At 50.9% G+C, this 11,939-nt stretch overlaps 1 protein-coding gene across 5 annotated transcripts in view; it reads left to right on the top strand.

Annotated features, from left to right (window-relative positions):
- Nucleotides 1-97: 97 nt before the first annotated feature.
- The window catches only part of ABCB9 (ATP binding cassette subfamily B member 9), a 38,715-nt gene continuing 26,873 nt past the window's right edge, over nucleotides 98-11,939 (top strand). The window contains exon 1 of one of the 5 annotated variants that reach the window (XM_055322458.1): nucleotides 98-644. The gene's annotated coding sequence lies outside the window, so the exon portion shown is untranslated. Of the gene's footprint in view, nucleotides 645-8,149; nucleotides 8,351-8,796; nucleotides 10,604-11,939 lie in introns of those variants that run through there. The other 4 variants (XM_055322460.1, XM_055322456.1, XM_055322457.1 and 1 more) reach the window with 4 other exon arrangements.

Below are 11,939 nucleotides of genomic sequence, written 5' to 3'. Positions count from 1 at the left end.
CGCGGCCCCAGCCCGAGGGGCGGGGCGGGGCGGGGCGGGGCTCGCCGGCCAGGGCCCGTCCTAAATTCCCGAGTGCAGAGGAGAACGAGAGCTCCGGGCTCCGACGTGTCCCCGGCTCGCGCCCAGCCCGCTCTGTGCGTCTGAGCGCGGGCTTGGCATTCTTCCCGGGTCCCTGTCGTGCGGCGCTCTCGGGCCGCCGCCGCGACCTCGGGATTCGCTCGGCCCCGCGTGACTTCCGGGGCCGTGGCCGTGCCCGAGGACTCGCGTGGGGGCGGGAGCGGGGGTGCGGCCTGCCGGCGGCCGGGGTCCGCGCGGCCGCGATGAGGGATGAGTATGTTGCTCCCGGAGCGTGCGCCCTTCCCGCGGGGAGACCCGGGGTCGCTCCTGCGTACCCGGCCTCGGGGACGCCCCCACCCTGGTCCGCCGCGCACCCCGCGGGCTCGGGCCGCAGCGCCCCGGGAGGACGCTTGGGCGGCAGAACCCCGTTGCTCAGACGGGAGACCCGAGGCTCAGAGTCGGGGACGAAGTCGTGTCCCCCGCCCTGGAGTTCCGCCCCTGGCTCGGCAAGTGCGGGGACGGGGGTGGAGAGGAGGACCCGGGCCTCGAGCCCCCGGCCTGAGCCGGGATAACACCGGGATAACCAGGTGACCGCAGATGGGGACTCCTGCTTGCCAATTGTCCGCTTGTCTCCGTCCGTCCGTCCGTCCGTCCGTCCGTGGGGCACAGCTCGCAGCGAGGCCCTCTTCCGCCCCCCCCCCGTTACGGATGGGGAAACAGGCCCAGAGAGGGGGGCGACCTGCCCCAGGCTCCACCGCCACCGGGGTTCTCTGAGTGGTTGGATTATGCGGGATTCGGATTTTCTCTTTGTGCTCGTTAGCATTTATTTTCTTGATGCTTCCACATCCCCGGGTGTACACACAGGCTTACACCCACACACTCAGACAGACACGCCCTTATGTGCTCACACATGCTCACACACCGTCACAGGCATTGTCATACTATTGACACACTCACACCCACTCAGACCCAACACTTCCCGTACAGTCACAGCTGCATGCTCACTCACACCCGCCCGACACGCTCCTGTGCACCCGCACACACCTGTCACCCACCACGCTCACACATCCAGCACAGCCCTGGTTCCTCCTAGCTCTGTGGTGAATTCAGCCCCAAGACCGGCCTTTTGCTTCTACCGAAGCCGCGGGGCCCCAGAGGGAGATGGGAAACCCTCACATCCTGTGCAGTGGTGTCAGGCCATCCTCTCCCGGTGTCTCCACCAGCATATTTGGGGGTCCAAGTCTCCCACCACCACCTCAGGGGGCTGGGAGAAGGCTCCTGCTCTCCAGGCAAAACCTACACCACCAGCCCGATTGGCTTTCACACTGGCTGGCCAGGGGCAGCAGGACCATCCTGAGTGTGGGTGTTTTGCATGTGAGCTTGTGAAGTGACAAATAAGGTCCCCACTCTTCTGAAGCTCAGTCAAGGTGCAGAGACAGGAGTAAGCAAGGAAACATCCATGATCAAGTTATTTTCACTCAGTCCTAAGCACTGGGAAGACAAGCTAGGTGACGGGATGGTGAGTGCCTGGAGGTGTCCACTTGAGGCAGGATGGCCAGAGAAAGCCTCCCAAAGAGTGACATTTCAGCCGAGCTCCAACCACCGCAGCAAGATCTGGCAGGAAAGGGTTCTAGGCAGGGGAACTAAAAGTGCAAAGCCCCTACAGTGGGATGAGCTTGCTGTGCTTGCAGAACAGCAAGGCACACAAGAGGGTAAGCCCTAGGGAAGGAGGCCAGGGTGGTATTCAGACCAAATCACTGGGCTTAGGAGACCACTGTTAACATTTTGGATTTTACTCTACCTGTGGAGGGAAGCTGCCTAATTCTCACAACGGACATTATGAGGGAGGAATTATCCCCACTTTATAGAAGATCAGAGAGGTTGAATGGCCCACCCAAGGCTACACAGCTCACAAGTAGTGGAGTCTAGAATGCAACAGGAGTCTGTTTCTGTCTCCGTCGGTGCCCCTTCCCCTCCTCAGACAATACATCTAGGTTATTAGCCCACTTCTGGAGGTACAAGGCTTCCTCAAGGGGGGAGAATGACCTTTGAGGGTCGCCTTCCCCTTCAACGACCCAGCTCCTCCAGCCTGGAACTGTGTGGCCTGAGAAGATGTTTAAACTTTCACAGGTGTCTTGATTGCCCAGTGATAGTGAAGGGCCTTGCTGTCCAGGAAAGGATCCATTTCCCCAGTTGTGTGCTCATTATCCCCTGAATTGCCTTCCTCCCCCAGAGGCCCAGGGCAGGCCTGGTCCATGGATCCCCCCCCCCCGACCCCAGTGTCCCCCCCCCCCCGATTAGATTTCTCCCTTTGAGGCAGTTTACAACATGAGCAGGTTCTCAGTTTAGATTGGCTCTCCCTGTGCCCCCCCTCCTCCTTGGAAGCAGTCTCCACTCCTACCCTGCCCCAGCCTGGGCTCCAGCACCAAAGCCAACAGAACCAGGAATATCAATATTAAGTATCGGATCCATGTGCTCCCAACCAGCACTGATGTGTGTTTGTTGTCTGTGCGAGGTATTGTATATTTTTTAAGATTTTTATTTTATTTTTTTTTAAAGATTTTATTTATTTGGGGGCACCTGGGTGGCTTGGTTGGTTAAGCATCTGCCTTTGGCTTGGCTCATGATCCCAGGGTCCTGGGATCAAGTCCCACATTGGGCTCCCAGGTCAGTGGGGAGCCTGCTTCTCCCTCTACTCCTCTCCTGTGCTTATGTACTCTCTCACTCTTGCTCTCTCAAATAAATACAAATCTTTTTAAAAAATTATTTATTCATTTGAGATCGAGAGCCAGGACAGAGGGAGAGGGAGAAGCAGACTCCCCAGTGAGTGGAGAGCCCAGTGCAAGGCTCCAACTCAGGACCCCAAGGTCAGGACCTGAGCTGAAGGCAGAGGCTTAACCAACTGAGCCACCCAGGTGCTCCTAAGATTTTTTTTTTAAGTAATCTACACCCAGTGTGAGGCTCAAACTTATAACCTCGAGATCAAAGAGTTGCATGCTCCACCAATTGAGCCAGCTAGGTACCCCTGTGTTGAGGTATTAATAAATCAATTTTACAGATAAGGCTTGGTGAAGTACAGGGGCCTGTCTAGGGTCACAAACCTAGTAAGTGGCAGAACCAGAATTACAGCACTTATCCTTTTATCTGATTCCACAGTGTATTTGTGTGTGTGTGTGTGTGTGTTTTGGGGGGGGGGAGCGTATGTCTATGTACATGTGCATGTTGCACATATGTTTATTTCTATATATGTATCTATCTGCCTTCTTTTGAATTCATATACAGCACACTTTATAGAAGGGCACATCTCAAGTATACATTTGGTGAATCTTTACAAACTAGCCATAGCCATGTAACCAGCATCCAGATCCCAAGATAGAACATACCAGCCTGCAGAAGCCCCTACCATGTCCCTGCTTAGCCACTACTTACCTTCCAATGCTAATCACTACCCTGAATCCTAAAGCAAAGATTAGTTTTGCTTCTTGTTGATTTTGATAGAAATAAAATCGTAGACTACATATTATTCTGTATACTATTTCTTTCAGCATTCTGTTGTTGAGATTCATTGATGTGGTCATGTGTAGGGACAGCTTATGTTTTTTTCCTGGCTGCCTAGTATTCTCCTAGGTGACCACTCCATCCATTGAGCCATTCTGCAACTGAAGGACACTTGTATTGTTTCCAGTTTAGAGATGTCATGAATGAAGCTGCTAGGAACATTGTAATTTACTTATTGCAGTAAAATATACATAACATAAAATTGACCATTTTAACCATTTCTCTTTTTTTAAGATTTTATTTATTTATTCATGAGAGACACACACAGAGAGAGAGGCAGAGATGCAGGCAGAGGGAGAAGCAGCCTCCTTACAACTGATGTGGGACTCAATCCCTGAACTGGGATCACGCCCTCAGCTGAAGGCAGATGCTCAACTGCTGAGCAACCCAGGCGTCCCCATTTTAACCATTTCTTAAAGAGACTTTACTTTTTAGAACAGTTATAGGTTCACAGCAAAATTGAGTGGAAAATACAGTGATTGACCATATGCCCCATCCCCCCACCCCCAGCCTAACCCCCACTCTCAACATCCCTCACCAGAATGGTACACTTGTCACAATGCATTACTTCACATTGACACAACATTATTATCCCAAGTCCATAGTTCACACAAGGGTTCACTCTAGGAGTTGTATATTCTGTGTTTTTTGACAGTGTAGAATGACATGTATCTATCATCACGGTCTCATACAGAATAGTTTCACTGTCATTGAAATCCTCTCTGCCCTGCCTATTCATCCCTCCCTCCTCCCTGACCATCACTGATCCTTTTACTGCCTTCATGCTTTTGTCTTTTCCAGATGTCATAGAATTGTATCATTGTACAGCCTTTTCAGATTGCCTTCTTTCACATAGTAATAAGCATTTGTGTTTCCTCTGTGTCTTTTCATGGCTTAATAACTGAATAATACTGCATTGTCTGAATGTACCACAGTTTATCCATTCACCTACTGAAGGACATCTTGCTTGCTTCCAAGTTTGGGCAATTATGAATAAAGCTGCCATAAACATCCACTTTCAGGCTTTTATGTGGACATAAGTTTTCAGCTCAGTTGGGTAAATACCTAGAGGCATGATTGCTGAATCATACAGTGAGGATATGTTTAGTTTTATAAGAAACCACTAAGCTCTTCAAAAGTAACTGTACCATTTGCATTCCTACCAGCAGTAAATGAGAATTCCTGTTGCTCCACATCTTCACCAGCATTTGGTGTTGTCGGTGTTTTGGATCTTAGCAATTCTATTAGATAGGCAATGATACCACATTGTTTTAATTTGCAAGTTCCTAATGACATGATGATGTTGAGCATCATTTCATATGTTTGTCTGCCATCTGTATATCTTGTTTGGTGAGGTGTCTGTTCAGGTCTTTTGCTTCTTTTTAAAATTCCGTGGGTTTTTTTGTTGTTGGTTTTTTTTTTCTTTGAACTCATATTTAGTTTAATGAAGATACACAGGTGAACATACACACACTTATTGTTGACCCGACCTAGAGGCAACAACGCCCCAGGAGAAACAACCACACCTAGTGCCCAGATCTTGGTTTCTAAAATCACTTTCCAAAATAAGAAGGGCTTTCTGAGAAACCGATGTTTCACAAGGAGACAAGACCCACAAAACAGACCAGTACTTCCAACTCCTGCTGAGACCCCACCAAGAATCCCTATCATCATTACTACGTTATATTTTGTGAAAAGGTCACATCCTTTATAGCATTAAAAAAAAAGCAAACTACCAGGGGCACCTGGGTGGCTTAGTTGGTTAAGCATCTGGCTTTGCTCAAGTCATGATCCCAGAGTCCTGAGATCGAGCCCCACATGGTGCTCCCTGCCCAGCAGTGAGGCTGCTTCTCTCTCTCCCTCTGCCCTTCCCCTTGCTTTTGCTCTCCCTTTCTTATTTATTTGTTTGTTTATTTATTTGTAGTTCAATTTGCCAACATATAGCATATCACCCAGTGCTCATTCCATCAACTGCGCCCCTCTGTGCCCGTCACCCAGTAACCCCAACCCCCCGCCCACCTCCCTTTCCACTATCCCTTGTTTGTTTCCCAGAGTTAGGAGTCTCTCATGTTCTGTCATCCTCACTGATATTTTCACTCCTTTCCCCTTTATTCCCTTTCACTATTTTTTTATATTCTCCAAATGAATGAGACCATATAATGTTTGTCCTTCTCCGATTGACTTACTTCACTCAGCATAATACCCTCCAGTTCCATCCACATCAAAGCAAATGGTGGGTATTTGTCGTTTCTAATGGCTGAGTGATATTCCATTGTATACATAAACCACATCTTCTTTATCCATTCATCTTTCGATGGACACCAAGGCTCCTTCCACAGTTTGGCTGTTGTGGACATTGCTGCTATAAACATTGGGGTGCAGGTGTTCCGGCGTTTCAAAACTGCATCAGTATCTTTGGGTGTTGTTGGATTTTAAATATTTTTGTGTGTTTTGGATAACAGACCTTTATCAGATATATTTTTGGTAAATACTCTCTCCCAGTCTATGGTTTGTCTTATTCTCTTGACAGTATCTTTGCAGAGCAGAAGTTTTTAATTGTAATGAAGTTCAGCTTATCAGTTTTTTCATGAATCATGTCTTAGATGTTGCACCCAAAAATCATCCTCAGAACCAACAAAGTCTAGATTTTTTTCCTATCTTATCTTCTAAGAGTTTTATAGTTTTGCATTTTACAGTCAGTTCTGTGGCCCATTTTGAGTTAATTTTTGTGAAAGGTGTAAAATCTGAGTCTAGATTTTTTTTTTTTTTGCACATGGATGTCCAGTTGGTCAGGCACCATTTGTTGAAAAGATTGTGCTTGTTCCATTGTACTGCCTTTGCTCCTTTGTCAAAGATCAGTTGACTATATTTGAGTCTATTTCTGACTCTCTATATTGTTCCATTGATCCATGTGTCTATTCGTTCATCGAAACCACACTGTCTTGATTACTGTAGCTTTATAGTAAGTCTTGAAGTTGGGTAGCGTCAGTCCTCAGCCTTTCTTTTTCTCCTTCAATATTGTATTGGCTGTTTTCACACAGCAAAAATAACAGAGCCTGGATCTGGACCCAGCTCTGAGTCACTCTGACTCGTGGATAGTCCATCCAGGATATTTTCTTCATGTACAATCATATATTTGCTTCTGTTTTTGCCAAAACATTAACATACTCCAACTTTATTCTGTCCATTGTTTTCTTTCTTTTTTTTTTCATCCCTTGTTTTCAATCAATTTAGGAGGTCATTCCATACCTTTATATAACCTTTGTATACAGATGAATACATACATACATACATATACTGTTTTTTCCCCTGCCACAGGGTGGTTCTTTTGAGCCGTGCTCTGTAATGATTTGGCCAGTTCCCCCATGGAAGGGTACTTAGGTTATTTTCAGAGTTTTGCTACTACAGTAACTATCTGCAAACTACTATCTTTGCTCCAGATGCCACCAGTCTTCTTTTATCTATAGAAGAAATTCCTCCTGGCTTCTCCCAAATAATGTTTTTTAAAGTCTGACTTTTGCCAAATTCTCCTTGAAGGAGGTTGTCCCACGGGAGTGGCAGAGGCTATTATAAATTCAGAGTGCTTAAAAAAAATAAAAAATAAATTCAGAGTGCTTTAAGCCTTTGAAGGATGGAGAGGTGAGGTGATATGTTGCCCTACTTACCTCCCCTCTGGACCTTGATCCCTACCCGCTTTGGTTCAGGCCACACCCTTTGCCTAGAAGCCTGCTCACTGTTTCCCAGAGTGCCCTTCCCAGCTCAAGTAGCCCTGTGTCATTTTCCATGGCCATACCCAGTTTTATTCCTTTATGGCACTTAGCACTTAATGAAATTATCTTGTGTGTTTACTTGTTGATTTTCTGTCTCCTCTACCCTACAAAGGATGGGAGTTTTCCTTTTCTTCACACTCAGCCTATTCCTAGCACCCAGAACCTAGCAATCACTCAATAGGTATTGCTCTTTCCCCTCTTCCAGTCCCTGTCATCCTGCTGTATTTTTCCTCTATAAAATGTATTCCCTTCCAACAGGTGTAATTTACTTATTATAATATATTGCTTGACTCCCTCCCTAGAGTGCCAACTCCAGGAGGGCAGGGATTCTGTTCTGTTCACTGTTGCATCTCAAAAGCTTAGAATGGCACAAGGCACATCGTAGGTGCTGGACAAATGTTTGTTGGAAGAAAGAGAGAGGGAGAAATTCAAAGAGGGAGGGAGCGAGGGAGGAAGGAGGGAAGGAAGGAATGAAGGAAGGAAGGAAAGGAGGAAAGATCATAACCCCCACCCTCATGGGCTGGCAAGTTGTCCCTCCAGAGGAAAAGACCCATTAAAGAGCTGGCGCCCCCACCAGCTCAGGCCATTTCCGTCGGCTCAGGTTGGGCCCGGGGCCTCCCGACCGTGGAGCGCAGAGCTGGAGGGCGGGGCGGGGCGGGGCGGGGCGGGGCGGGGCTCGGCCGCCGGGGGCGGGGCTCGTCGCGGGTGGGCGGGCGCTAACTCTGGGCCCTCCCGGGAGGCCCCGCCCCTGCCGTCAGCTGGCCCCGGCGCCCGCCACCCCCCCGCTCGGCTCCGACCTTGCAGCCGCGCAGCGCCGGTGAGAGGCGGGGAGGAGCGGCGGGAGGAGGGAGCGAGTGCAGCGCCGGGTGCAGTCTCCAAAGAGCTGCACGGAACCTGCGCTCCTGACGACCCGAGCCCGCTGCGCCCCCTCCCCACGGCTCACCTGGTGTCAGGTAAGGTAACAGGTAAGAGCTTGGCCCCCGGGACTCCCGAACGGGTCGTTCTCGGCCCAGGGTGCCAAGGCGGGCACAGGCAGGGGGCGTCTGGGACCCCTGCCTCAGAGGTAGAGTAGGCTTCACCGTGGAAGGTGGCAGCCTTCTGGGAGCCTCCTGGCCCCTGCCCCTGTCCCCAGGCGCCCTCGGCTGCGGTCCCAGCCCCCCATCCCTGCAGCAGCATCCTTTCCACGCCCGCAGGGCGAATGTCGCTTTTTTTTTTTTTTTTTTAACTCCTCACGCGCCGCTGCCTCTTGGAAAATGGTGAGAGAGCCTTTTGGGGAGGATCCTGGGATGGCTGTACTCCCCCAGGATCGGACTGGCGCGACTTGCCAGGGCTCACCACGTTCCACAGCGGCGCCTGCCCACGGATCCCGAGCGCCCTGGCTGTGGCAGTGTGGCAGAGGCGGCGGGGGGTGGGGGTGGGGATGCGACCTGGGCCTGCGGATCTTGGCCAACGTTTCCCCTCAGTCTCCCGCGTGGGCCAGTGGGCTGACGCTCCACACGCATCCACCCTGGCCGTAGGCTTGTGGGCTTCCAGAGGCTCCTCCCTTATTTCTGGGTCCGTGTTAAAACAGGATGCTCCCTTCCCAGCTTCCCAGGCCTGATGCCATTTAAGATAGCTTTTAGCTGGTCTGACAGGATTCACCATCTTCTACCCTCTGCCCCACCCCCTGGAGATAGAGTGGCCTCCATCCCTTCAGAGGGCAGGTGCCTGGTGATGGGAGGAGGGTTGTAGGAAGGCCGTGGTAGCTCCCCCAGACTGCCTTCGCCTAGAGCCACGAGTTACCTGAAACAACTTTCCCAAGTCTCTGAGAGGTGCCAGCATGAGATGTGGTGGGCTGAGCAAGGCCGGAGTCAGGCTGGAACAAAGTGGATTCAGCCCAGTCCTGGCCCCACGTCTGGAAGCCTCAGGATGACACCACCCTCTGTTAGCCAGTGTTTGCTGAGCAGTGAATGGGCCTTTCTGTGGCTGGGCAATGACAACTTTGGGGTGAAAAGTTTACCAAGTGAGGCGTGAACCAAGCTGCTTGGGCCACCTAGATCCTTGAGGACCCTTTTGTCGTGGTTCCCAAGTAGCCTGGACACATCCCACCCAGGAGGTCCAGTGTTAGATTTCAGTCCTGCCTTTGCCTTTTCTCTGCATGCCGCTTAACCTCCCCAGGCCTCTGCTTGCCCATCTGCAAAGTGGGGGTGATTAGGTGAGGACCTCCCACAAGAGTGGTGAGGATGAACTGGAATGGGAGGTGCCGGGCACTTGGCCCATTGTGTGGCAGTTTGTAGCACGCCATAAATGGTAGCTGTTATGATTGTAATAATTGTCATTTATTACCTCCTGGGTGTTGCAGACTTTCCCTCTGTGCAGCTGACAGCCAAAGGTGCCCCAACCGCCATTTCTGCTGAGATTAAAAGCCTTTGGCAGCTCCTCCTGTGGGGATAGGGTCATTTGCTAACTCTGTGCCATTCTTTAGCATCTGGGAGCAAGATGAGTTGCCCCTGTCTTCCTGGGCTTGTCACATCTTGGGCAGTGCCTGCTCTGGCCTCTGGCCACCACCTTGTCCTTGTCCCTCAGGCCACTCTTGTCACCCATGTGCTCACACTTTGCCCTCCAGCTCCACCTGCCTGAGCTCAGCTGCATCCTCCAGGTCAGGCAGTGGGAGAGCAGGCAAGGATGTGTCTCCAAGCAGCCCCTCCTCACAGTCTTGGCTGGTGGTCTTGTCCCCGTCACCCTCCTGCTCAGTAACTTTAAAAATAACAGAGTCGCCTGTCCCTACTGAGGGCTGTAACCTGAGCTGAGTTGGATTCTGCTCCATCAGAGACTAGAGCACAAGGACTCAGCACTTGGGAATATGGGACCCTGGTGCTCTAGCTGCTCTGTCCTCAGCTTGCTGGGTGACTGCAGACAGGGTTCACTGCCTTTCTGTGCCTCAATTTCTCCATCTGCATGCTGTGGTTCAGATAGTCTGTGGCGTTGGAGTGTGAAACTCTGCTTATTCCAGTGAAGATAAACAGCTGAGGTCCCCATGTTGGTGGCTGTCAAATGGGATTGACATTACCCCAAGTGGAGGGGTGTTTGCTGGAAAGGAACTCCCCCAGTGACGAGGTGTGGGGACAGGAAGTGTGGGCCAAGTCCCTCAGATGGTCTCTTTCAGAACTGCCTCCTGTCCCACATCTGAACCCCTAGCTCCCTTCCAGGGCCAAAGAACTCCTTGTGCCCACCAAAAGGTGAGTAACAGCCGAAGTGGCTGGCAGGGCCTGGGTAGCAGGCAGTGGGTTGGCCAGGAGGCCTGGTGCGGCTCCGGGCCAGGAGCATCCCTCCCTGGGCTCCGACTCAGACTCACCTACTCGCTGGCTTCCTGAGGCCTCTGCATTGCAGCAGATTGGAGTCTTTGCTAGCAGCCCAGCTGGGCTTGGGGTAGAACAAGGGACTGGGCAGGTGGTGTCTGCTTCCCCCGTCCCCACCCCTGCTCCATCCCCTACCCTTGGTCCATTCGGCCCTGGCTTCCCTTGAAGGGTGCAGCTGCTGACAAAAGAGCCTTCTCTGGCACTGACTTGAGTCTACCTGGAGGTGCTGGGTTCTAGGCGGGTCCCAGGTTTGGGGACTGTCATGCCCCTGGGTCCTTTCTGCATCTCAGACCCGCCCACCTGGAGCAGCATCATTAGAGGGTCTTGCCTACCCCTGGAGAGGCTTCTTTGAGGCATTAGTGTTTTGGATTTGAGAACACAGAGTTTGGAACTTCACAGCCTGGGTTCACATCCCAGCTCTGCCACTTCCTAGCTGTGTGATCTGGGACAGTTCACTTAACCTCTCTGTGCCTCAGTTTTCTTGATTGTAAAATGGGAATAATAAGAAAACCTACCTCACAGGATTTTTGTGAAGATTTATGCATTTAAATTTTTATTTATTTATGATAGTCACAGAGAGAGAGAGAGAGAGAGCGGCAGAGACACAGGCAGAGGGAGAAGCAGGCTCCATGCACCGGAAGCCCGACGTGGGATTCGATCCCAGGTCTCCAGGATCGCGCCCTGGGCCAAAGGCAGGTGCCAAACCGCTGCGTCACCCAGGGATCCCGATTTATGCATTTAAATCACTCAGAACAGTGCTAAACACACGTTTACATCAGTCAGGGTCAGTGACTGGTACTGTTGCTGTCACTGTTACCCTTATCACGGATGCCAGCCACTCTGCCTCTGATGCAGATTCTATTTTCCTTTGACAAACACTCCTTATCAGCACTAGCAGAGGGAGAAGCAGGCTCCCTGTGGGGAACCTGATGTGGGACTTGATCCCAGGACCCCGGAATCATGACCCGAGCCAAAGGCAGACACTCAACCACTAAGCTGCCCATGTGCCCTAGGACTTGATATATTGGTAAGTGTTTTAGCTTAATAGTTTAGACCCCAGATTCTGGAGCCAGAAAGCTCTGGGTTCAAATCCTGGCTCTGCTACTCACCAGTTGTATGATCTTGCACAAGTCTGTAACTTCTCTGGGATTCAATTTCTCTATCTGCTAAATGGGGATAACGATAGTACAAATCTCACAAATTGTTGCAAGGATTA

The sequence above is a fragment of the Nyctereutes procyonoides genome, unplaced genomic scaffold, assembly GCF_905146905.1.
Source record: "Nyctereutes procyonoides isolate TBG_1078 unplaced genomic scaffold, NYPRO_anot_genome, whole genome shotgun sequence".
NCBI classification, from domain to species: domain Eukaryota; kingdom Metazoa; phylum Chordata; class Mammalia; order Carnivora; family Canidae; genus Nyctereutes; species Nyctereutes procyonoides.
The sequence above is the reverse complement of the archived record's forward strand: the minus strand, read 5'-3'. Positions and strand labels throughout refer to the sequence as shown.